Source organism: Carettochelys insculpta, chromosome 9 (genome assembly GCF_033958435.1).
Source record: "Carettochelys insculpta isolate YL-2023 chromosome 9, ASM3395843v1, whole genome shotgun sequence".
In the NCBI taxonomy this organism is placed as follows: domain Eukaryota; kingdom Metazoa; phylum Chordata; order Testudines; family Carettochelyidae; genus Carettochelys; species Carettochelys insculpta.
In genome coordinates this window covers 3,551,855-3,577,788 of record NC_134145.1, presented here as the reverse complement: position 1 = coordinate 3,577,788, position 25,934 = coordinate 3,551,855, and the positions used below count along the sequence as shown (strand labels likewise).

The 25,934-nt window shown below is 53.3% G+C and overlaps 1 long non-coding RNA gene and 5 other non-coding genes across 9 annotated transcripts; 1 reads left to right on the top strand and 5 right to left on the bottom strand.

Annotated features, from left to right (window-relative positions):
- Positions 1 to 4,228: 4,228 nt before the first annotated feature.
- LOC142017911 (uncharacterized) lies at positions 4,229 to 16,992 on the top strand. Of its 4 annotated transcripts, XR_012646632.1 has the most exons (5): positions 7,453 to 8,667; positions 10,563 to 10,614; positions 14,071 to 14,177; positions 14,693 to 15,125; positions 15,569 to 16,992. It is a non-coding gene; the product is annotated as an uncharacterized LOC142017911 (long non-coding RNA). The 4 variants fall into 4 exon arrangements; XR_012646630.1 differs by lacking the exon at positions 15,569 to 16,992 and having other exon boundaries at positions 4,229 to 8,667; positions 14,071 to 14,173; positions 14,693 to 15,493; XR_012646629.1 differs by lacking the exon at positions 15,569 to 16,992 and having other exon boundaries at positions 4,229 to 8,667; positions 14,693 to 15,493.
- On the bottom strand, positions 7,668 to 7,783 carry LOC142018125 (U5 spliceosomal RNA). The gene has a single exon (XR_012646723.1). It is a non-coding gene; the product is annotated as a U5 spliceosomal RNA (small nuclear RNA).
- Positions 8,512 to 8,675, bottom strand: LOC142018106 (U1 spliceosomal RNA). Its single transcript, XR_012646705.1, has one exon. It is a non-coding gene; the product is annotated as a U1 spliceosomal RNA (small nuclear RNA).
- A 3,549-nt stretch (positions 16,993 to 20,541) lies between the features above and the next one.
- LOC142018135 (U5 spliceosomal RNA) lies at positions 20,542 to 20,657 on the bottom strand. The gene has a single exon (XR_012646733.1). It is a non-coding gene; the product is annotated as a U5 spliceosomal RNA (small nuclear RNA).
- A 728-nt stretch (positions 20,658 to 21,385) lies between these two features.
- Positions 21,386 to 21,549, bottom strand: LOC142018115 (U1 spliceosomal RNA). The gene has a single exon (XR_012646714.1). It is a non-coding gene; the product is annotated as a U1 spliceosomal RNA (small nuclear RNA).
- A 4,046-nt stretch (positions 21,550 to 25,595) lies between these two features.
- Positions 25,596 to 25,711, bottom strand: LOC142018124 (U5 spliceosomal RNA). Its single transcript, XR_012646722.1, has one exon. It is a non-coding gene; the product is annotated as a U5 spliceosomal RNA (small nuclear RNA).
- Positions 25,712 to 25,934: the final 223 nt, after the last annotated feature.

The following is a 25,934-nucleotide window of genomic DNA, read 5'->3' as shown; positions in this document are numbered from 1 at the left end:
TTGAGAAAAATAGGATGGACTCTCTGTATACCCCTGGGGAAGGGTAGTTCATGTATATTGCTGACCCTTGTAGGAGAAGGCAAAGAGATACTGGGATTCAGAGTGAACTGGGACAGAGAAGAAAGCGGAGCACAAATCTACAACAGTAAAGTGGGTTGCATTTGGAGGAATAGACGCTAGTATAGTAGCGGGGTTAGGAACCACTGGAAAAGAAGGTATCACAATACGGTTAATAGCTCGAAGGTCTTGAACAAATCGCCACGATTTGCCATCAGCCTTTTGAACTGGGAGGATAGGGGTGTTACAGGGGCTGGAACAAGGGACAATAATTCCTTGTTCTTTTAATGCAGATATAACTGGAGCAATCCCAGCCTCTGCCTCAGGATTCAAAGGGTACTGAGACAGGTGAGGCAGAGGTTTGGAATTGTCTACAGTAATCCGAACTGGGTCAGTATTTAATCGGCCCACTTCAGATGGGTGAGATGGCCATAGGGAGGAAGGAACCTGAGAGATTAGGTGCTCTAGGGACGGAGTTAAGGGACAGCAAGGGACCGGAGTGGAGAGGGAAGTTTCAGACAGCAGGGAGGCTACAGAATCACATAAGGAAGACTGAGGGATTTGCAGATAGACACCATCTGGGGAGCAGTAAACAGAACAGCCAAGTTTGCATAGCAAGTCCCGTCCCAGAAGGTTTGCAGGGGTGGAATCAGAGAGGAGGAATGCGTGTTCCTCAGAGAGGGGACCGACCTGAACAGACAAAGGTTTTGAGAGGGGAAAAGAGGTAGGGATCCCTGTAATGCCAACAGCAGACACAGATTTTCCAGATCGGGGAACCACAGGCAAGTCAGTGGTGCGGGTTGTAGAAAGAGAAGCTCCAGTATCAGCAAGGAAAGGGAGAGAGAATCATTTGCAGTCAGGACACATTCTCCAGTAGGGGACAGAGGTAATAAGGGAGCTAAAACTTTCTGAGGTTCCCCAGCATCCCGTCATTGTTGGGGTGAAAAATAGGGTTGGGGATCAGCTGGAGGAACCAGCGGGGGGTTCACTTGATTTCCCATACAATTATTAGGTCGTCTTGGACACGCTCTTTTCCAGTGTCCAGGCTGTTTACAGTAGTTACAAACCCCAGTTAATCCAGCCCCCCGCCCCCTTCCGCGACCCCGTCCCTGTCCCCGGTGTGGTCTGCTTAGCCCTGAATAATGCTGTATCTGCAGAGCCATTAGCTTTTGGGAGGACTGTTCCTCCTTTCCTTTTAAAGTGCGGTGGCAATGCTCTGCTACTGCCAGCAATTTGTCCATGGTTTCAGTCTGCCATCCCACACTTATTCGTTTTAACATGCTGCCTGTGGCAGGGAGAAGACCATCAACAAATGCATGTGCCAAGGCCCCCTGTCCATTTACATCGGGCTCTTGTATTCCTGAATGTTGTAGGAAAATATGAGTTAGCCGGGACCTATAGTCGCCTGGGCTTGCTCCTTGCCCTTGCTTACAGCAACGTATTGCTGTCCAGTTTGTTTTAGGAGACCACACTTTGAGAATGGCTTGATGCAGGTGCTTCCAAAGAGCCATACACCGGTCTCTGTACGCCGAATCTGGGCCAGTACTTTTTATGGTTGAGTGGCGTGCCTCAGCTGGCCAGTCTGCGGCAGCCAACCATTTATCATAATAACTGGCAGGAGCTAACAATTTGCACAGTTGGAGGAGATCTGTCTCAGAGGGTTCATAGGTTTCACAGCTTAACAGAAACACCTCAGCAAATTTGATAGAGTTTTCCTGTGGTTTGGGAAAACCTTTAACTATAGATAAAAGTTCCGTACGAGTCCAGGGTTTATAATCCCATATGGACTCACTTTCTCCCATCTTAAGGACTCGTAAGGGTGCCACAACAGTTTGATCAGAGTCTCTCATTAACCTCCCATCAGGTTCTCTTTTCCAAGAAGAGATGTCAAGAGAATCTTTGCGGTCTGCTTTGGATTTCTTCTTCAATATATTTTGCAGAGTTGTGAGGCCAATGAGGGTATCTTCTTCACTTTCATTATCTGTAGTCACTGAAGATTTTTCTTTTTCTGATTTCTTATTTGCGCAGGAGTATGGTGGGGGTCGGGTTTGATCCGGATCATTGCACAGGACTGGGCAAAGGGGAGCGCTCGGACTAGTGGTGGGAGAGACTGCATCCAATTGAACTTTTATTTTTTTGCTAGAATTTTTAAGAGAGGTGAGTTTTGACTCAGTCCATCTACGATTTGCCTCTTCCCACCACTGCATGAAGCAGTCTACTTCTCCTCTCTCCAATTTGGTTTTTGGGAGGACAAGTTTGCTTTTTAAAGCGGCCACTCGATTCTTGTCCCAAGAACCTAACAGTGGCCACTGTAATTTGGGGTTCTCTAGAGCTAATTTGGACCATTTTTCAAGAAACCTACAAGAGTCCAGACCCCTCCTAAAATACATAAAATAAGCCGGAGTTCCCTTAGGGAACTGTTCTACCTTAGACTTCTGATTACCCATCCAGGAGGACTTCACACAGCACTCACACAAGAAGGAAATTCGGGCTCGGCAGAGCGGTACCCGGTGCAACACACAGAAAGGAGCCCACAGGTTACTGCCTCAACTGCCCTTGTTTTCACACCAGGGGTTATACCCAAGGCGTGGTGCGGCTGCAGATGTGCAGATTCCACTTATTCAGACCGTGGGGACGGGGACCCCTTTGTCAGCCAGTCTCCGGACAGAGATGGCTCCCAGATTCACACACACACCACAGGGAAGACGGATAGACACAAAGACAAGACAGTCCTCAAACCGGTTAAAGCATAAAAATAATAATTACCTGAGACGTCTGATTCCAGAAGCTGGATCCAAAGACCCCTACCCGAACAGAGTGGGAACCAACAAGTTCAATGGCGTAGACTGCGCTGCTGCTGTGTACCTTTCTGTCTTGTGGAGGAGCGCTTGGACTAAGCGTCCAGGCGCCGGCTGCCACGATCGTCCTGCAAGGCAGTCAGGGATCACACAGGCTCAGTGAAGCCGCTTGCCATCTCAGTGGGACCTCCAAATTGTCAAAGTTTGACTCAGACTCACAATTTATCAGACCACTCTGTTTTATTAGCAAAGCCGCTCTGCTAATACATTTAGAAGTGAGCCCCCCGAGTGGGGCTTGTGTCTCTTAAGTTATACAGTTTTTTGGAGAACAAGTTACAGACAAGTTACAGACAAAAGAAGAAAAAGATTTTAGTCACCACCCTTCGAGAGCCCTGAGACCAGTCACGTATCTTCAATTACCTGCCACCCTTAACAATCTCCTTTAACAGCTTCCAGTTAACTTAACTAATTGCCCTTCACACCTTCCATTCTGATGCCTGCTTCTTACACGTGCTGGCTCCATCTTAATTGCTTCTCCATTCAAAAGCTAACTGTCCCTACGTGTGCTCCCTCAGATACTTTGTAACATGTTTTGACATGCCCTGTCATATACAATGTATCCAGCATGTCCCCTCATACAACGTTATACTTATACAATGTTATACTTCCACACCTCCAACATACCTACCTCTCCCCCTAGTTTTGTGTCATCCACAAACCTGCTGAGGGTACAACCCAGTCCCTCAGCCAGGTCATTAATAAAGCTATTGAATAACACTGGCCCCAGAACCGAGCCTTGCAGCACTCCACTTGAAAAAACACACACACACACACACACACACACACACACACACACACACACACACTGGGGGGGGGGGGGGGGGGGCGGCTACACCAGCGACTGTGCTTCACCCCAGCGCACACCAGGCTGATGCCCTTGCCATGCTGACGCTGGGCTGAGCATGGGCCACGGTGCAGCGCCTGCACCTGGGACGGGGGGGATGGGCCCACTCCCTACTCAAGCGCCTCCTGCCTACAAAAAGTTGCATGAGCCTACACCTCAGTGCAATGGACACACAACCAGAAGGGCCCAGCCTGAGCTCCACAAGGAGAGGCCCCCTGGCCCCGATTCCCCCCACTCCAGCTCAGCTCCCCGCTCGCTGCACCCACAGGCCCCCCCCCTCAGGGAACGGCCGAGGAGAGCAGGGCTGCGCTTGAAGGGGGCACATGGGGAGGGCCGATGGCAAGGCAAGTGGAAGGCTCGAGAGCTCCACCGGGCGGGGGGCTGGGCCACAGCTGAGAGGTGCGTCCAGGGCCCCAGCTCTCGCTTAGGAGCTGCCGAAATCCAACGCATTGCCCCCCCGGCCGCGCCGGATGTCCCCGGAAGAACACACGCACCCGCCCACCCACCGTGCGCACTTCATCGTGGGACCTAATGCTAATGAGGCCCGGTGGGCGGGGGGTTTGCATCTCTCTCTCATTTGCGTACTTTGGGATGTGTCTTCAGTAGCCCAAAACTTCGAAATGGCTTTTTAAATAGCCACTTCAAAGTTTACTAATGAAGTGCGGAAATCTGTTCTTTGAAATTGACACCCCTCGGAGAGGTGCGGGTTGTCCAGACGGGGTTCCTTTTCCAGAGGACCCAGGAAACTTCGAAATTCCTTTATGTGTAACAGCAGATAGGCACGAGGGGCTTGTCAAGTTCCCCGGGCTCCTTTTCAAAAAGAGTCCCACGTGGATGAGCCTCGCCGCAGTTCTCCGTACGGCAATTTCCAAGTGTGGCCGGTGTCAGCGTTCTAAGTTGATGCTGACTATGTATTTCATTCCTTCCTAAGTCAACCCTGAAATGGCTATTTACATGACCATTTCAAAGTTCTGTGCTTTGGTTGACATTGTCAGCCCCGAGGTTTTTTCTTACGTATTTAGCTTTCTTCATTTATATAGTTCTTTTGAAAGAGAAACACAAGTGTAGATGCACCGAGTGAAAAAATTACTATGTCTCACTTCCGTAAAATCGTGAAAATCATAAAATCAAAATGTCACACAGGTAGTCATGTTACTCTGTAACTCTGACAACAACAAAAAGTCCTGTGGCACCTAGTAGACTAAGGGATATTTTGGAGCATAAGCGTTAGTTGGCAAAGATCCGCTTTCGCAGATGCATGAGTTGTGGGTGGGGGTGTGGTTTCAGAGGGGTATTTAAAGAGTGGGGTTCTTGTAAGAGGGAGGGCCACGGCTGACAAGGTCTATTCAGCAAGGTGGAAATGGCCCCGTATCAACAGTACTTATCAAAAGAGGAAAAAACAAGTCAGATCAGACAAGGGGATGTGAGCCTTTGTCAGAGTCTACTGGGGAACTATTAGCACCCAGAACAGAGAAACTGCCTTTGTAAGCCGCAAGCCACTCCAGTCTCTGTTTAATCCATGGTTAATGGAATCACATTTACAAATAAATTGCAGCTCAGAGATTCTCTCTCCATTTGATTTTTAAAATTTTTTTGTTTCAGAACTGTCACCCTTAATTCTGGCACTGAGTGTCCAGGGAAATTGACCTGTCCCCCCCCCACAGGCTTCTGTACATTACCGTTCCTGATGTCTGGTTTCTAGCCGTTTATTCTTTCACAGAGACACTTTTCGGTTTGGGCAATGTAAATTGCAGTGGAGCATTGCTGGCACATGATAGCATTTCTTATATTAGTAGATCTGCGTGTAAAGAAGCCCTGATGGTATAATTGGTGTTAGGTTCTGTGATGATGTCACTGGTGTAGGTACGTGAGCAGAGTTGGCAGCGAGGACAATTGCAGGGGCTGGTTCCAGGCCTAGAGTCAGCGGTTTGTGATTTGTCGTGGCTGGTAAGGATTTGCTTCAGGCTGGCAGGCTGCCTGTAGGTGACGACAGGCCTGCCTCCCAAGATCTGTGAGAGTGAAAAATCATTGTTCGGGATGGGTTGCAGATCACTGATGATGCGCTGGAGAGGCCTTAGCTGGGGGCTGTATGTGATGGTCAGTGGTGTTGTCTTGTTTTCCTTAAGAGGCCTGTCTTGTAGCAGGTGTCTTCTGGGTACCCTCCTGGCTCTATCAATCCGTTTCCTCACTTTTTTGGGTGGGTACTGTAGTTTAAGAGAAGCTTGGTAAAGATCTTGTAGATATTTGTCTCTGTCTGATGGATCAGAGCAAATACGGTTGTACCTTAGTGACTGGCTGTAAACAATGGATTGTGTAGTATGCCCTGGATGGAAGCTGGAGGCGTGTCCATAAGCATAGCGATCTGTGGGTTTTTGGTATTGGGTGCTAATTATGTGACCATTGCTTCTCTGTACAGTAGTGTCCAGGAAGTGAATTTCTTGCGTGGACTGGTCCAGGCTAAGGTTGATGGTGGGGTGGAAACTGTTGAAATCATGGGGGAACTCTTCAAGAGCCTCCTTCCCATGGGTCCAGATGATGAAGAGGTCATCAATGTAGTGCAGGTAGAGGAGGGGCCTAGGAGACGAGAACTGAGAAAGCGTTCTTCCAGGTCAGACATAAAAATGTTGGCCTACTGTGGGGCCATGCGGGTGCCCATCGCAATGCCACTGATTTGAAAGTATAATTTGTCCCCAAATCTGAAATATTTGTGGATGAGGACAAAGTCACAAAGCTCCGCCACCTTTCGTGCCTCGGTCTCATCCGGAATAATGTTCCTAACAGCTTAGAGTCCATCTTTATGTGGGATATTGGTGTAAAGGGATGGTGTTTTCAGCAGGGTCACCAGTGGATGGTAGTTTCCTGAGGAAATTGGTGGTATCTTGGAAAAAGATGGTGGTGCTGGTACCATAGGATCAAACTAGAGAGTCCACATATCCAGGCAATCCTGTGGTGAGAGTACCAATGCATGAAATGATGGGGCCTCCATGATTCCCAGGTGTATAGATCTTTGATAGCAGACAAAATAATCCTAGTTTGAATTCAGGGGGTGCAACTATAAAAAATCTTTCCAGATGTCTACTGTAAATATAAATTAAGAACATATACCTTCAAAACCTTTTGTTCAGGTTCATACCCCCAATAACACAATGGCTACGTCTACACGTGCACGCTACATTGAAATAGCTTATTTCGATGAATAGCGTCTACACGTCCTCCAGGGCTGGCAAGGTCGATGTTCAACGTCGACGTTGGGCAGCACCCTACATCTACACGTGCACGCTACATCCGCAGGGGCTGGAGAGAGCATCTCTCAACCCCTCAGCTGATGGCCGCCATGGGGAACCAGGCTATTTCGATGTTGCGGGACGCGCAAAGACTACACCCTCCCGTCAAAGTAGGTCGCTATTCCCATCCCCTCATGGGGTTAGCAACTTCGACATCTCGCCGTCTAACGTCCATTTCAACTTCAAAATAGCGCCCCACACGTGTAGCCATGACAGGCGCTATTTCAAAGTTAGTGCCGCTATCTCAAAGTAGCATGCACATGTAGACACAGCTTACACGTGTAGACGTGACAGGCGCTATTTCAAAGTTAGTGCCGCTATCTCAAAGTAGCATGCACATGTAGACACAGCTTACACGTGTAGACGTGACAGGCACTATTTCGAAGTTAGTGCCGCTATCTCAAAGTAGCATGCACATGTAGACACAGCTTACACGTGTAGACATCACAAGCGCTATTTTGAAGTTGCCGTTGCTACTTCAAAAGAGCCTGCCTGGCCAGACGCAGTTACACAGACGCAAAAACACAAACACCTTTAATTTAAACAGAGCACAAAGCCAAAAAGCTTTAAACTCAGCACCATCGCAACACAAACACTGATTCTACCTTTTAACAGACATAAGGCAGCTTCACCAGAGTGAAGCCTCAAAAAATTGGGTGAAAACTCATAAATGTTCCTCTCCACGGAAATCTTTAGTAAAAGGCGAAAGATTTATACGATCTGAAGAGAAACCAGAGTATACCACGAAACCCCCACACGCGCTGCCCGCCAAAGAACGACTTCCTCCGAGCTCACGGTGGCTACGCGCCCGACCTGCAAAGCCTCCCCTTCGTGCAGCCCATCGGCCGGACGCGCTCACAGCCCAGTTGCAGCGTCGGAACCTGGGGCTTCGGGAGCAAAGGCAGCCCCTGGGTCAGGGACTCGGGTCGCGCAGCGCAATGCATTGTGGGCATGCAAATGAGCCTCCCTGGCTACGCCCCTCAGCGCCCGCGAGCCCGGGTCTCCCCGCTGCAGTCAGTATGCGCCAGGCAAAGGGTGGCGGCTGCTGGGTCCTCGCAGCCGCTCCGGGCTTCTTCTGGGGCACCTGGCACCAAGCGGGAAACACCCCCTCCCCCGACCCGCAGCGCGCTCGCTGGCCCCTGCGCAAACGTCCTTCGAGCTGCACCTCTCCCCCCACCCTAAATGGCGACCGAGTGATTTGACTGTGACTCGGCAGCCCCTAAGCCTGACGGCATTAGCCAGCCTGGGGCCCAGAGAGAAAACAAAAGAAGCTGCCGGCGGACAGATTTTGCCCAGCCCGCTAGGATAAACGACGGGAAGCGGACGCCTGGAGCTACACCACAACAGCACACGGAAAGGTTGATACAAGGCTTCTTTTACCTCAGCACAACCTAATCCTCCCACAAGCGGAAAACACAACAGACTCCTAAAAATTTTTCTGCCCTTTCTTTTCTTTCACTGCTAGTGTCAGGGGAAAGCGCGAACGCAGTCCCCCACTACCACAAATTATGCAGTCGAGTTTCCCGCATTTGGGGAAATCGCAGGGGTCAGCACACCCGCAGTGCAATGGATGAGCCTCACCCTGGGAAAACCACCTTCGTGATCATGGTATCTCCCCTGCCAGGTAAGTATGAGCTCGTCCCCAACAGCGCCCACTGCCCACCACATCACAAACACTCTCACCTCACGGCGAACACACACTCCGCCACCATCTACACAAGCCCACACCGCTCCTCACCGCTTCCCGACACCCACACCTGCCCCGCCGCGCTCGGAGACCCATCCCGAGGCCCTGGGCTCCACGCACTACGGCCCTCATCCGCAGATCGCTCCCTCTCCCACAAGGCTCCGCTCGCACGGAGATCTGCATACGGCCGCACGCCGCCCCGCCCCGCCCCGCCCCTCGAGCTCGCTCCGCCGCCGCCCGCCCGGCCCGCTCTTCCCGCGCTGAAGGCGAGCCGCACGGAAGGGCCCGGCCTGGGCTCCCGGAAGAGAGCAGGGCTGCGCTTGAAGGGGGCGCATGCGGAGGGCCGCTGGCAAGGCAGGCGGAAGAGCCGAGAGCTCCGCCGGCCGGGCCGGGGGCCGGGCCACAGCTGAGAGGTGCGCCCAGGGCCCCAGCTCCCGCTGAGCAGCTGCCGAAAGCCAAGGCAGCGCCCCCCGGGTGAGGTCCCAGGCGTCCACTCAGCTGGGAATGGGGCTGCTCCTTTGGCACGGGGAGAACCCGTTTGCATTCGCTGAGCTTGGGGTTCCTAAGCGCTCCTCTCTGCAAGGGGGGGACTGGTTGGTGGCGCTACAGAAGAACTGGAACATCCGAAGGGCTTGCGAGCACGGGCTCCCTCCCGCTCAGCAAGGCAGGCTTCCTGGCGGCTCAGTGTGGCGGGGATGCCCCCCCCTCCCTCCGCGGCTCCTCGAGCTGCACCAGGCCCTGGCCGGGGTTGCTGCAGCTACAGACTGGCCTGTGCCAGAGGGACGGCTGAGGGCAGGGGCTGCTACATGTCTAGGGCATAGAGTGCAGGGGCGCGCGGGACAGACGGACGAGGGCAGGAGGATCATGCGTGGTACCTGCTGCTGGTCCCCACCCAGCTCTCCCCGTGCTCCTTGCTGGCAGGCTTGGTGGACTGGCTTCTCCACTCCTGTCCCTCTGTGCTCTCTGGCTGGGCTCAGTCTGGCATTGATGGGGAAACTGAGGCAGAGAGCGAGCGCACAACTTCCCAGTGGTCCCAATAAATGGACATAACCAATGAGAAATAGACATAGATCAGACCTCAGGCACGGTAACGTACAGAAGCCTGTGGGACAGCGCGTCAGCCTCCCTGGACACTCAGCAAAGGATTTAAAAGTAGCAGTCCGAAAACAAAGCCATTTCAAGAATCAACTGGAGAGAGAAAAATCTCTGAGCTGCAATTTATTTGCAAATTTGACTCCATCGGCCAAGGATTCTAAACAGACACTGGGAGTGGCTGGCCCCTCACAAAAGCAGCTTCTCTGCCCTGGCGCTTAGGAGCTCCCCGTCAGCGTCTGACAACGGGCTTCTGACAATCCCCCGGTCTGATCTGCCTTGGTTCTTTCCTCTTTGGACACGTACCGCTGATCACGGGCCATTTCCGCCTGGCTGGACAGACCTGGTCAGCTCTGGCCCTACCTTTCACTGGGACCCCACTCTTTAGATACCCCTCTGAGCCCCCCCCCCGACTCCCCCCCACGCATCTGATGAAGCGGCTCTTTGCCCACCAAAGCTTCGGCTCCGAAACATCTGTTAGTCTACAGGGCGCCACAGGACTTCTTGCTGGGCTCGAAGACGCAGCCTAACACGGCGACCTCGCTGATACAGTGCTCCCAAGCGAGCCTGTGCCAGAGCTGGGACACCAACCTCGGAGTCCAGGCCCCAGATCTGGAGCTTCCAAGGCGTGTGGGGGGAGAGGGGGTGTGAGCCAATGCCCAGGTGCCAGCAAAAGGTCCGGTGGGGCAAAGGGTTTTTTTACAGTTTCATCAGGCACTGACCTTTTCCCTCCCATCCAGACAGTGCCTAGGAATTGTACCTCCTGGGAGGGACCTTGGCACTTATCTGCAGGTAAATTTAATCCAAGGTTTTCTTGTGCTGTCTTTACCCTGTTCATGGCTTCCTGTACTTTCTCACATGAATCCCCACCAATCAAAATGTCATCGATATACTGTAATATTTGGACGTTATGTGGCATGGTCAAACCATCTAGGACTTTTGATGATGCACCGTGGCACATTGTACATGAGTGTTTGAATCCCTGTGGCATCCTAGTGAAAGTACACTGGATGCTGTTCCAGGTGAAAGCAAATCTGTCCTGATCGGCAGGCTGTAGGGGAACCATGAAAAACATGTCCTTTACATCCAGTACAGCTAGTCACTGTTTGTTCCAGGTTTGTATGTTATTTACAATGTCTACTATACTGGGGACTGCTGCAGTTAGGGGTCCAGTGTTGCTATCCAGTTTGCGGTAGTCTACAGTGAGCCTCCATTTGCCATTAGGCTTTTTTACTGGCCACACTGGTGAAGTGTATGGGGAGTGTGTCCGAATTAATAGTCCCCGTTTCTTTAGGTCTTTAATCAATTCTGTTCCAGGAGCCACAGCTTCAGCTGGGACATTGTACTGCTTCACATGAGTCACAGCTGATGGGGGGAGGGGAGGAGCTTGGGCTAGCAGGTTTACATGACAGAGGGAAGCTTTCCCCTCCTCCAGGATCGTTGTGCTGGGTTTGCAGCCGGCTCCATATGCCCACCTTTCTCCAGCAATGATTCCCTCCTTGCCCCTTAGGATGTCCATGCCAAGTATATTGGCACTTCCAAGTACTAATTCATGTTTCCGGGGTTGCCTGTAGGGGTTTAAAGGGATATCCAGCTTTACTTTGACCAGCGGGTAAGACACAGTAGTGCCCTTCACTCCAGCAACCAAAACCTGCTTTCGGTTGGAAGGTGGGGGTTTGGAAAAATTCTCCCTTTTAATCATGGATAATTGGGCTCCAGTGTCTACCAGGAAGGAGACAGTAGTTTTATTATTTACTGTTACCAGGATCCAGGGGTTATTGCTGTGATTTTCTCTCCCTGCCGGTTTGAGCTCACTTATAGAGAGAGAGATTTGTTCCCCTGCTAGTCAATTTTCCTGGTCACTTTCAACTAGCGGCTGCAGCTCTTGTAATTGCTGCCGCAGCTGCGTGTAAGGGGTATCGGAGCTGGGGGGTGCACGAGGACTAATCGCCTCCCTCCCTTGCTTAGCCCCTTTTAAGGCAGCCAGGAGCTTTAGCTTCCCAGTTGGCATTCCGTGCAGCAAATCTCGGGGGTATCCTAGATCTAAACGCTGTTTCCACGGGGGTTATCTTATGCCGAGGCTTAAAGCCTTCTTGCTGCCTTTTATTATCTCCCTTTAAATTTTGCATCTTCACTTTGACCTGTGGTGCCTCAGTTTCTCCAAACTCTCGGAGGTCTCTTAGCATAAGTTCAAATAGCTCCTGATAGGAATAGTTGTGCTGCTGAGCATGATTTCTGGTGGCGAGCATTATTGCCCTATGAGGTCCAGGAGACCCTTTAAGCACTGGTCTCAAATCCTCCGTTATTACCCGTTGTTCCCATGGGCTCTCCTCCTCATCCCCGTTTTCTGGACTAGCTCGGCTGAGCAGAGCTGTTATGAACACAGTCTGCAGGGCTCCTTTAAGTTCATCCCCATTTGTCCACAGGGTGACAGTGGGTTCACCTCTATTAGCGCGGTGGATTCCCCTAGCCCACCTACAGGCAAAGGTCCAAATAGACTTTGGACCCTCCTTATTTCTGGGGGTAAGGAATACTCCTGCACCCAGATTTACCCTCCCACATTCCTGGGAGGACAGCTGTGTATGGCCTGCTCCTGTATCCCATATTTTGCCTAGCCGTTCTATCACTCCTTCCCCAGGCTTTTTGGCAAACTTATTTTGGATCTTGCTTCATTTTGCAGGCTTATAGCTGCGGGTAGTAATTTGGGTGGGTCGTGGCTCTGCCTTTTTGCTAGAGTTACCCTCTCCCTGCTCAGTGAGATCTTTTTGGTAGGTGATGATGGGTCTCATGTGGATGGGGGGGTTTTCTAACTCAGGGGAGGAATAGGTGGAATATACCTCTTCATCAGAGGAATTCCAGATGTCCCCATCCCAATCCTCTGGATCTAGCCAGAGAGCAGCCTCTACTTTAGCTTGATTAATTGTTTGGGGCTTGCTCTCTAATCTCGCCCTCTGCTTTACTCCTTCCTTCCTTCCTTATTAACGGAGTGAGGCGCTGTTCTAATTGGTGCAAATTATTACTTAGCAGGTGCCCTCGGGTGTCTAGGTTCTGGCAGCGCCGCTCTAACTCTTTTTTTTTCCTTTTTACTCTTTTTAATTCCGCTTTCAGATTAGCGTGGCTGTTGCATGCTGCTTGTAGGGCACTTTTAAGTAGCTAGATACAAGCTTCTTTTCCCTTTTTCTGCTTTATTCTACAAGCAGTTCTCCAACTACAGAACTGTGAGCACAGTTCCTCGGGATTTTTCCATTCCCTTTTTAACATTTCTTTATCTCATTTTGGGTCAGCCCAACCTTCCCGGGCAAAGCTTTTTTTCCTACCTTGGTGTGGAGAAAGTGAATGGTGTGGAGAAAGTGAATATAGAAAAATTATTTACCTTTTCCCATAATACAAGAACTAGGGGACACCAAATGAAATTGATGGGTAGTAGGTTCAAAACTAATCAAAGGAAATTTTTCTTCACACAGCGCGCAGTCAACCTGTGGAACTCCTTGCCCGAGGAGGCTGTGAAGGCCAGGACTCTATTAGGGTTTAAAAAAGAGCTTGATAAACTTTTGCAGGTTAGGTCCATAAATGGCTATTAGCCAGGGATAAAGTACGGTGCCCCAGCCTTCAGAACAAGGGCAGGAGATGGATGGCAGGAGATAAATCACTTGATCATTGTCTTCTGTTCTCCTTCTCTGGGGCACCTGGCATTGGCCACCGTCGGCAGATGGGGTGCTGGGCTGGATGGACCTTTGGTCTGACCCAGTATGGCCGTTCTTATGTTCTTATGTTCTTATGCACCTTGCTGAAATCAGTGACTGGCTTCATGCTGCTGTATTGGAACTAAGAGCACAGACAGACCCTGCTCCCTGCGCCAATTCTGTGAGCCGATGCCCAGGTGCCAGCTAAAGGGCTGGTGGGGCAAAGGGGGTGATGCTGCACCGGCAGCTACGCTAAGCAGCCAGGGCAGGCTGGGGTCTTTGGTTTGCGTTTAGTTCGGGTACAGCAGCAAGAGGAAAATTTACATTTATTAGAGGCTTTAACAATTACCTTTTATTTACACAAAGATTGAAACAATTTAACTTAAAAAAAGTTTTAGACAAACTAGCTAACTTAAACTAATACAAGTAATGTGTACACAAGAAAGGCCTGTTGCAGGTGTGATTTTCACCCCTGCCTCTTAGACCTGGTGGAACCAGAGTCTTTCCCTCAATTGCTATAGGAAAGAAGTGTAATACAGGTGTAATTTTTACCCCTGCCTCATAGATCCGGTGTGACCCAGAATCTTTCTCTCAATCCCTCGGAAAGAAGTAGATGCGAACCGGGAGTCCCCAGTCTCGGGAGTCAATACCGGACCTGGCCAGCAGGTGTAGGTGATTGGAGCTCAAAGGGGGTGGGCTGCCAAACCCCTCTTTATAACCCTTTGGTCACGTAGGCTTCTTCCTGGTCTCAAGTGGCCAATCGGGGAGGAACATGTTTAAACCCCAGGTTTCCCAGGGAAGGTGCACAGCTCAATTCGCACCTGTAAATTGTGGACAATTGTGCACCTTTGAACGTAATGGGCGGAGGTTCCCCGTTCTTCCTGGGGCAGTAATCAGGCGTGTCAATCACCAATATCAGCCAAAAGGGTGGCCATTAGCTAGCCCATTCACTGTCTGGTTTCTGTGTATGGCAAAAATCTAGGTAAAACAGCACACCCGTGTTCCCAGGGCATCAAAGGCTGCCTGTCTCCCTCTGTCTCTCTCTCTCTGTCTTTGCCAGTGGGGAGGAGAGAAAAAAAGGCCAAATGGGGGTGAGGGGGGGTTGTCAGCTGGCCCTTGCACTCCAGCTGCTGTCACACCTCACGCTCTCATTCAGCAGCTAAACCAGAAGGTTCATTTCTCCACAGCGACGCGGCCTAGAACAGACTCCTCAACGCAGCACACCAGCCCTGGGCCTGGCAGCAGGAAACTCACCAGCACCAACTGGTCATCCCGCAAGAGGACTCACGTTGGAACTCACCTCTGCCGCCACCAGAGTGCCAACTGGCCGTGCAAGCTGTCACGTCCTTCAGCTTGCAGGCAAACTGGGGCTGGATTCCAGCCAGGGGCTGTGCCTGACCTGGGGGAGGAAGCGACTCAGCGCACTTCAGGGAACCTCTTCTCCTTGCCCAAACTGAGGCTAAAGGGAGTGGCTGGTGGTGGCGGTGTGTGGGGAGGAAGGAAGGAAGGAAGGAAGGAAAGCGTTTCCCTGCAGCGCACAGAGCCGTGCAGAACTACGTGTGACCCCGACCACACACACAGGGTCACGCCAGACATGGGCCCCTGTTAGCCGGTGGCCAGGTAATGTGCGGTGAGGTACTCCCCTGGGTCCTAAGCAACCCAGTTTTTTACTGTTAGAGCAGGCAGCTCCTAGCACTCTCACCCACGGCCAGGCTGTAGTAACCCAACGGTTAAAGTTCTTTTTGTTGCGCCGGCTGTGTTGCAGTAACAAAAGGGTTAACAAAATGGTTAGGCTCAGAGCTTAACTAGTTACAAGTTTACTTAAGCTACAGTTATAAGCGTGCGGTTACAAAAGGCTATTGTTTACTTCTTATATGCTAGCAAAGTACAGGTGTTAACAAGTTACGTTACAATCCAATACAAAGATATCTGTTACCATCTAACACAATGATATCTTGGCACAATGACATCTAGTTACAGAGCTCTAATTCTTTAGCTGTGCACAAAAAATTCGGAGACCTAGCATGGGTGTATCTTACCCTCTCTGCGTCTCTCGATACCAGCGTAGCCAAGCCGGATCGGTCACTCAATTCCGCGGAAAGACGAATACGAGGTTGGGCGTCCCCAGCTGTGGACCTCGGGAAGCAATCACCTGATCCGACCAGCAGGTAGTTGGTGGAATGCACTCAAAGTTAGAGTTCTGCTGGACCCATCTTTTATACCCCTTTTGGGTTATGTATTCTCTTTCTTATCTATGGTGCCAGATCATACTGGTCTGTCTTTGTGACGCCAGTTTGTTACAAGGGCATTTCTTACTTAGTTTGCACTTGTAAGACAAGAGATAAGCAATTTAGGAGTACAGGACATTCTTTTTGTGCGGGCGGGGCACTTCCCCTTCTGGGGTGATTGTGTGTCTGTGCATCATATCGATCAATGCCAGCTGGGGTGATTTCTGAGGGTCCCCCCCCACCTCTTGTTGACAGTCTGGCCTGTTAGCCTTCCATCTGTACTTTCTGCTTCTCAGGGTCACGATAAGCTAGCATATCTGGGCCTCAATGAAGGCATCAAAGACTGTGCTGTCAGCAGCCATTTCCGTGCCCTGTGTGCTCCTCGGTGGGCGGGGGGGCAGCGAGCAAGCTGGCTTGTAAGGGGGAGACTTTGTCTGGCTACAGCCCCCAATCCCCCTTTTCCCTCCCCAGATCACTCACCCCCTGGCCTGTTCCTGCAACCCCGACCACTGCTCCCGCGACTCACTTCCAGACGCCCCCCCCGCACCCTCACCGCGCTCCTGTAGCCTCCCTCCTAACCAGATCCCCACCATCTCCTCTCTTCCCTTTCCCCTCCCCAGCCCATTCCTGCACCCTTCCTCCCACGCAGAACCCATAACCTCACGCTCGACTCACCCCTTCACCCTCCCTGCGTCCACCAACCCGAGCTCGCTCCTGCCCCCGGTGCCCAGCCCCCGCATCCGCACCCCAGCCCGCTCCCCAGCAGCCCCGCCGCCATGCAAGGAGCCTTTCATTTCTGGCCGCAGCACCCCGGAGCCTGAGCGGCCCCGCACCTTAATCTAACGGCCCTGGGCAGCCCCCTTGGCTCGGAGCTGGAGCTGGAGAAAAGTGGAGCCGATGTCTTTTTCCGCTCCTCAGCTGAGGCTTTAGAGTTCTTTCTTTCCTCAAGTCCGGGAGCTTTCTGGCGGCTTTTTCCTTCTTGCTTGCAAGCAAGCGGCGACTGACCGATTTGTCAGTGACTCGGCAGCCCCTAAGCCCAAAGGCATTAGCCAGCCTTGGGCCCTGAAAAGAGACAAAAGACCATGCGACCGGAGAGATTTTGCGAAGCCCGCTGGGGCAAACATCAGCAGGCAGAAGCCAAAAACTACACCACAGCAAGTGGTTAAAGTAAGACTTTGTCTTTAGTGCCAACCACCCTGCCGCAACCTCAGTTTCACACCCTGGCTACGTCTACACGTGAACGCTACATCGAAATAGCTTATAGCTGCGGGCTCCCAGGCGGCCGAGCGCTGGCCCGGCCTCTCGCCTTCTCTGCCTGCCCGCCCGCCCGCCCGCCCGGCTCTTCCAGCGCTGAAGGCGAGCGGAAGGGCCAGCGCTCGGCCGCCTGGGAGCCCGCACGGAAGGCCCCGGCCTGGGCTCCCCGAGGAGACGGACCCCCGCTCACCTCCCCGCTCGCTGCACCCGCCCCCCCACCGGGCCCCTGGGAGCGGCACACGAGAGCGGGCCTGCGCTTGAAGGGGGCTCGTGGGGAGGGCCGCTGGCAAGGCCAGCAAAAGCCGAGCAGGCGCAAGAGCCGAGAGCTCCGCAGGCCGGGACGGTGGCCTGGGGCACAGCTGAGGGGTGCGCCCGAGGCCCCAGCTCTCGCTTAGCAGCTGCCGAAATCCAACGCATTGGCCCCCGCCCCTGCCCCAGGATGTCCCCGGGGGGCTGTGCCACGTCCGGGAGCCCAGCACTGCCAAGGCTCAGGCTGCTCCTTCCGCTCCCGGTGTCAGCACATGCCCGAGGGCTGGGGCACGGCTTTCTGTGGGCATCCCACGTAGTTCCCTCCACCCTGTTCATCACTTCCCGACCCGTGCCCTAAACAAGCCCCAGCCACAGCCGGCCCGTCCTCCCCGCACGGCCTGCGCTGGGCCGCCGTGCTCCCGGGCCCTTGCAGAAGCAGGGGGTGGGGGTGGGAGTGGCGGTGGACCCTCCCTCCCCAGGCGACCCTCCGGCCGCCCTTCCATCTGCGTCGGCCTGGTGGGCGTCATCGGGACCTTACTGGATTCACATGTGACTGTACAAAACATGGCTGAACCCACCGCTGTACATTTCCACACAAACACGTGCCAAGGGGCCAAGCCACCTGCCTGGAGAAAGCACGAAAGATTCCCTGGCCTCTCTTCCTGCCGCCTGTAGGCAGCTACCCTTGTTGAATCTGACGCGATGAGCACTGCCTCGGCACGTCTCGTGCAAATGCTTGCTTCTGGGCCGCCTCAACAGGAGGCTTAGCAACCTACCGCAAAAGCTTGTGAATAGCAAAGTCAGCTGAATAGTGGCGACAAAAAGACAATGCCTTTCCTAGGTGCCAATGCCCACTCGACAAACTTTGCTGTGACCCTTCAGGCCAGCGCATCAGCCACGGCTGACGAACGAAAAGGACAGCGTCAGACGTGGATGGGTGACCTGCTCGTCTGACAAACTCCATCTTGAGCTGTGCTTTCGCACAGCGAGAGCCACGCAATTCCCTCCACGTGAGCGAGGGTACCAAGGGAGCCGGGAGAAGGCCTCCATCTTATCTAGCTCATCACTTCAGGAGCATCCTTGCTATCAACTGAGCCCCAAATGACTGAGGGCCCATCCTAACTCCGGACGTACCCCGGAGACTTACACCACAGCAAATTACTCCATCCCTGCTACAAAGCGGCACCAAGACATTTGCGTTGCTTTACGTCATTAAACTTCTTGGACAACTTTGCTCTTAACTTTTCCCTTCTCTTTCATTTCTTCTTTCCACCTTTAACATGTATAGGCTACAGGCTTAGCGCAGCGTGCTCCTTGGGATGAGCTCCCAGGCACACACTGAGCTGGCAATGTGCTGGTCCTTTGGCACGGCGAGAACCTCTTTGGCTTTGGTGAGGTTGGCTTCCATACCCTCTCCTCCGTGCAAGGAAGGTACTGGTGGTGAAACAGAAGAACCGCAGCATCTGACGGGCTTGCGAGCTACAGGCTTCGTGGTGGCTCCGTCTGGTGGGCATGCCCGGGGCTCCTCGAGGCGCACCGGGCCCTGGCCGGGGTGGTTGGAGGTACACACTGGTCGGTGCAGGACGGACGGCTCAGGGCAGGGGCTGCTACCTGTCCAGAGCATACAGGGCAGAAGGCGGGCGGGCGGGACAGACAGACAGATGATGGAAGGTAGATCATGAATGGCACCTGCTGCTCGTCCCCCCACAGCTCCCCCGTGCTCCTTGCCGGCAGGGTTGCTGGACTCCCTTCTCCACTGCCGTCCCTCTGTGGTTTCTGCCTGGACTCAGCCTGGCACTGGTGAGGAAACTGACGTGCACAGCGACCGCACAACTTCCCGGTGCTCCCAAGCGAGCCTGTGTCAGAACTGAGAAACCAACCCAGGAGTCCAGGCCCCCAGCTGGAGATTCCACGGGCCGAGAGGGGGGAGGGGGGCGGCCCTTGGTCTCGCACCCCAGCTGCCCTCAGACGGGACGCTCTCATTCAGCAGCTAAACCAGAAGGTTCATTTGACGACAGGGACAGGGCCTACAACAGGCTCCTCAGCACAGCACACCAGCCCTGGGCCAGGCCCTGGGAAACTCACCAGGACCAACTAGTCATCCCGCAAAAGGACTCAGTTTGGAACACAACTCCCCCCCGCCCCTCCACAGCCCCGCACCACAGCGTCAACTGCCATGCAAGTTGCCATGTCCTTCAGCTTCCAGGCAAACGGGGGCTGGATTCAGACCAAGGGCTGTGCCTGACAGCGGGGAAGACGTAGCTCTGTGCACTTCAGGGAACCCCTTCTCATTGGCCAAACGGCAGCCAAAGGGACCGCTTGGCGGCGCCGCCTGTGCGGAGCGTGTGTGTATTTCTCTGCAGCACAACAGCAGAAGCACGTGACTCCCAACCCCGCCACAGCTACGCTACACGTGGCCCCCATTCCCCTCCCTAGATCCTGCACCCCCGGGCCTGTTCCCCCGCTGGCTCTCCCCAGGCCCTGCAGCACCTACCCCGATCCTGTGACCCCTTCCGGACACACCCCCCACCCCCTCACCCTGCTCATGTAGCCTCCCCCTCACCCACATCCTCACCATCTTCTCTATTCCCTCTCCCCCCTAGCTGCCACCCACAGCCCGCTCCTGCACCCTTCCTCCCACGCAGAACGCACAAGCTCACGCTCAGCCCACTCTTTCACCCACCCTCCCTCCCGCCGTCCGCAGCCCAAGCTCCTTCCTGCACGCTCTAGCTCCTGCCGAGAGCCTGCATCCGCACCCCAGCAGCCCTGCCACCGCCGCCACGCAAGGAACCCTTTCATTTCTGGCCCCGCCCTGGAGCCTGCGGGCTCCCGCATGGTAATCTGAGGGCCCTGGGCAGCCGAGGCTCGGCGGGAGGGGCGGCGAGATTGAGAGAAACAGGGCCAACGTTTTCTCGCTTCTCAGTCGAGAGTTCTTTTTCTCTTCGAGTCAGCGAGCCTTGGGCCTTTTTCCTTCTGGCTTGCAAGCAAGCGGCACAAAGCACTCTTGGCCCCCGGAAGGCGCACAAATTTTTAACAGCTCCTTAGAGAAAACACCCCCCACCCACCCCAAGCAACAACCTCTGCAGCACGCACGAGACCAGCGCCCCCCCACGGGCAACACAGCAGGCTGGCAGCATCGCGACAAACCGAACCCCGACGACTGAAACTTCGGCCTGGCCAGACGCAATTACACAGACTCAAAAACACAAACACCTTTAATTTAAACAGAGCACAAAGCCAGAAAACCTTAAACTCAGCACCATCGCAACGCAAACACTGATTCTACCTTTTAACAGACATAAGGCAGCTTCACCAGAGTGAAGCCTCAGAAAATTGGGTGAAAACTCATAAATGTTCCTCTCCACGGAAATCTTTAGTAAAAGGCGAAAGATTTAAACGATCTGAAGAGAAACCAGAGTATACCACAAAACCGCCACACGCGCTGCCCGCCAAAGAACGACTTCCTCCGAGCTCACGGTGGCTACGCGCCCGACCTGCAAAGCCTCCCCTTCGTGCAGCCCATCGGCCGGACGCGCTCACAGCCCAGTTGCAGCGTCGGAACCTGGGGCTTCGGGAGCAAAGGCAGCCCCTGGGTCAGGGACTCGGGTCGCGCAGCGCAATGCATTGTGGGCATGCAAATGAGCCTCCCTGGCTACGCCCAGCAGCGCCCGCGAGCCCGGGTCTCCCCGCTGCAGTCAGTATCCGCCAGGCAAAGGGTGGCGGCTGCTGGGTCCTCGCAGCCGCTCCGGGCTTCTTCTGGGGCACCTGGCACCAAGCGGGAAACACCCCCTCCCTCGACCCGCAGCGCGCTCACTGGCCCCTGCGCAAACGTCCTTCGAGCTGCATCTCTCCCCCCACCCTAAATGGCGACCGAGTGATTTGACTGTGACTCGGCAGCCCCTAAGCCTGACGGCATTAGCCAGCCTGGGGCCCAGAAAGAAAACAAAAGAAGCTGCCGGCGGACAGATTTTGCCCAGCCCACTAGGATAAACGACGGCAGGCGGACGCCTGGAGCTACACCACAACAGCACACGGAAAGGTTGATACAAGGCTTCTTTTACCTCAGCACAACCTAATCCTCCCACAAGCGGAAAACACAACAGACTCCTCCGGATTTTTCTGCTCTTTCTTTTCTTTCACTGCTAGTGTCAGGGGAAAGCGCGCACGCAGTCCCCCACTACCACAAATTATGCAGTCGAGTTTCCCGCATTTGGGGAAATCGCAGGGGTCAGCACACCCGCAGTGCAATGGATGAGCCTCACCCTGGGAAAACCACCTTCGTGATCATGGTATCTCCCCTGCCAGGTAAGTATGAGCTCGTCCCCAACAGCGCCCACTGCCCGCCACACCGCAAACACTCTCACCTCACGGCGAACACACACTCCGCCGCCATCTACACACGCCCACACCGCTCCTCACCGCTTCCCTACACCCACTCCCCCCCGCCGCGCTCCAACACCCACCCCGAGCCCCTGCGCTCGCCCCACTTCGGCCCCGCTCTGCACATCCCTCCCTCTCCCACAAGGCGCCGCGCGCACCCATATCTGCATACGGCCGCACGCCGCCCCGCCCCGCCGCGCGGCCCCGCCCCGCCCCTCTCGCCTTCTCTGCCTGCCCGCCCGGCTCTTCCAGCGCTGAAGGCGAGCGGCCGGGCCAGCGCTCGGCCGCCTGGGAGCCCGCACGGAAGGCCCCGGCCTGGGCTCCCCGAGGAGACGGACCCCCCCCTCCCGCTCACCTCCCCGCTCGCTGCACCCGCCCCCCCACCGGGCCCCTGGGAGCGGCACACGAGAGCGGGCCTGCGCCTGCGCCTGAAGGGGGTCGTGGGGAGGGCCGCTGGCAAGGCCAGCAAAAGCCGAGCAGGCGCAAGAGCCGAGAGCTCCGCAGGCCGGGACGGGGGCCTGGGGCACAGCTGAGGGGTGCGCCCGAGGCCCCAGCTCTCGCTTAGCAGCTGCCGAAATCCAACGCGTTGGCCCCCGGCCCTGCCCCCGGCCGCGCCGGATGTCCCCGGAAGAACACACGCACCCGCCCACCCACCGTGCGCACTTCATCGTGGGACCTAATGCTAATGAGGCCCGGTGGGCGGGGGGTTTGCATCTCTCTCTCATTTGCGTACTTTGGGATGTGTCTTCAGTAGCCCAAAACTTCGAAATGGCTTTTTAAATAGCCACTTCAAAGTTTACTAATGAAGCGCGGAAATCTATTCTTTGAAATTGACACCCCTCGGAGAGGTGCGGGTTGTCCAGACGGGGTTCCTTTTCCAGAGGACCCAGGCAACTTCGAAATTCCTTTATGTGTAACAGCAGATAGGCACGAGGGGCTTTTCAAGTTCCCCGGGCTCCTTTTCAAAAAGAGCCCCACGTGGATGAGCCTCGCCGCAGTTCTCCGTACGGCAATTTCCAAGTGTGGCCGGTGTCAGCGTTCTAAGTTGATGCTGACTATGTATTTCATTCCTTCGTAAGTCAACCCTGAAATGGCTATTTACACGACCATTTCAAAGTTCTGTGCTTTGGTTGACGTTGTCAGCCCCGAGGTTTTTTCTTACGTATTTAGCTTTCTTCATTTATATAGTTCTTTTGAAACAGAAGCAGAAGTGTAGATGCACCGAGTGAAAAAATTACTATGTCTCACTTCTGTAAAATCGTGAAAATCATAAAATCAAAATGTCACACAGGTAGTCATGTTACTCTGTAACTCTGACAACAACAAAAAGTCCTGTGGCACCTAGTAGACTAAGGGATATTTTGGAGCATAAGCGTTAGTTGGCAAAGATCCGCTTTCGCAGATGCATGAGTTGTGGGTGGGCGGGTGTGGTTTCAGAGGGGTATTTAAAGAGTGGGGTTCTTGTAAGAGGGAGGGCCACGGCTGACAAGGTCTATTCAGCAAGGTGGAAATGGCCCCGTGTCAACAGTACTTATCAAAAGAGGAAAAAACAAGTCAGATCAGACAAGGGGATGTGAGCCTTTGTCAGAGTCTACTGGGGAACTATTAGCACCCAGAACAGAGAAACTGCCTTTGTAAGCCGCAAGCCACTCCAGTCTTTGTTTAATCCATGGTTAATGGAATCACATTTACAAATAAATTGCAGCTCAGAGATTCTCTCTCCATTTGATTTTTAAAATTTTTTTGTTTCAGAACTGTCACCCTTAATTCTGGCACTGTGTGTCCAGGGAAATTGACCTGTTCCCCCCACAGGCTTCTGTACATTACGGTTCCTGATGTCTGGTTTCTATCCGTTTATTCTTTCACAGAGACACTTTTCGGTTTGGGCAATGTAAATTGCAGTGGAGCATTGCTGGCACATGATAGCATTTCTTATATTAGTAGATCTGCGTGTAAAGAAGCCCCGATGGTATAATTGGTGTTAGGTTCTGTGATGATGTCACTGGTGTAGGTACGTGAGCAGAGTTGGCAGCGAGGACAATTGCAGGGGCTGGTTCCAGGCCTAGAGTCAGCGGTTTGTGATTTGTCGTGGCTGGTAAGGATTTGCTTCAGGTTGGCAGGCTGCCTGTAGGTGACGACAGGCCTGCCTCCCAAGATCTGTGAGAGTGAAAAATCATTGTTCGGGATGGGTTGCAGATCACTGATGATGCGCTGGAGAGGCCTTAGCTGGGGGCTGTATGTGATGGTCAGTGGTGTTGTCTTGTTTTCCTTAAGAGGCCTGTCTTGTAGCAGGTGTCTTCTGGGTACCCTCCTGGCTCTATCAATCCGTTTCCTCACTTTTTTGGGTGGGTACTGTAGTTTAAGAGAAGCTTGGTAAAGATCTTGTAGGTATTTGTCTCTGTCTGATGGATCAGAGCAAATACGGTTGTACCTTAGTGACTGGCTGTAAACAATGGATTGTGTAGTATGCCCTGGATGGAAGCTGGAGGCGTGTCCATAAGCATAGCGATCTGTGGGTTTTTGGTATTGGGTGCTAATTATGTGACCATTGCTTCTCTGTACAGTAGTGTCCAGGAAGTGAATTTCTTGCGTGGACTGGTCCAGGCTAAGGTTGATGGTGGGGTGGAAACTGTTGAAATCATGGGGGAACTCTTCAAGAGCCTCCTTCCCATGGGTCCAGATGATGAAGAGGTCATCAATGTAGTGCAGGTAGAGGAGGGGCCTAGGAGACGAGAACTGAGAAAGCGTTCTTCCAGGTCAGACATAAAAATGTTGGCCTACTGTGGGGCCATGCGGGTGCCCATCGCAATGCCACTGATTTGAAAGTATAATTTGTCCCCAAATCTGAAATATTTGTGGATGAGGACAAAGTCACAAAGCTCCGCCACCTTTCGTGCCTCGGTCTCATCCGGAATAATGTTCCTAACAGCTTAGAGTCCATCTTTATGTAGGATATTGGTGTAAAGGGATGGTGTTTTCAGGAGGGTCACCAATGGATGGTAGTTTCCTGAGGAAATTGGTGGTATCTTGGAAAAAGATGGTGGTGCTGGTACCATAGGATCAAACTAGAGAGTCCACATATCCAGGCAATCCTGTGGTGAGAGTACCAATGCATGAAATGATGGGGCCTCCATGATTCCCAGGTGTATAGATCTTTGATAGCAGACAAAATAATCCTAGTTTGAATTCAGGGGGTGCAACTATAAAAAATCTTTCCAGATGTCTACTGTAAATATAAATTAAGAACATATACCTTCAAAACCTTTTGTTCAGGTTCATACCCCCAATAACACAATGGCTACGTCTACACGTGCACGCTACATTGAAATAGCTTATTTCGATGAATAGCGTCTACACGTCCTCCAGGGCTGGCAAGGTCGATGTTCAACGTCGACGTTGGGCAGCACCCTACGTCTACACGTGCACGCTACATCCGCAGGGGCTGGAGAGAGCATCTCTCAACCCCTCAGCTGATGGCCGCCATGGGGGACCAGGCTATTTCGATGTTGCGGGACGGGCAAAGACTACACCCTCCCGTCAAAGTAGGTCGCTATTCCCATCCCCTCATGGGGTTAGCAACTTCGACATCTCGCCGTCTAACGTCCATTTCAACTTCAAAATAGCGCCCCACACGTGTAGCCATGACAGGCGCTATTTCAAAGTTAGTTGCCGCTATCTCAAAGTAGCATGCACATGTAGACACAGCTTACACATGTAGACGTGACAGGCGCTATTTCGAAGTTAGTGCCGCTATCTCAAAGTAGCATGCACATGTAGACACAGCTTACACATGTAGACGTCACAAGCGCTATTTCGAAGTTGCCGTTGCTACTTCAAAAGAGCCTGCCTGGCCAGACGCAGTTACACAGGCGCAAAAACACAAACACCTTTAATTTAAACAGAGCACAAAGCCAAAAAGCCTTAAACTCAGCACCATCGCAACACAAACACTGATTCTATTTTTTAACATACATAAGGCAGCTTCACCAGAGTGAAGCCTCAAAAAATTGGGTGAAAACTCATAAATGTTCCTCTCCACGGAAATCTTTAGTAAAAGGCGAAAGATTTATACGATCTGAAGAGAAACCAGAGTATACCACAAAACCGCCACACGCGCTGCCCGCCAAAGAACGACTTCCTCCGAGCTCACGGTGGCTACGCGCCCGACCTGCAAAGCCTCCCCTTCGTGCAGCCCATCGGCCGGACGCGCTCACAGCCCAGTTGCAGCGTCGGAACCTGGGGCTTCGGGAGCAAAGGCAGCCCCTGGGTCAGGGACTCGGGTCGCGCAGCGCAATGCATTGTGGGCATGCAAATGAGC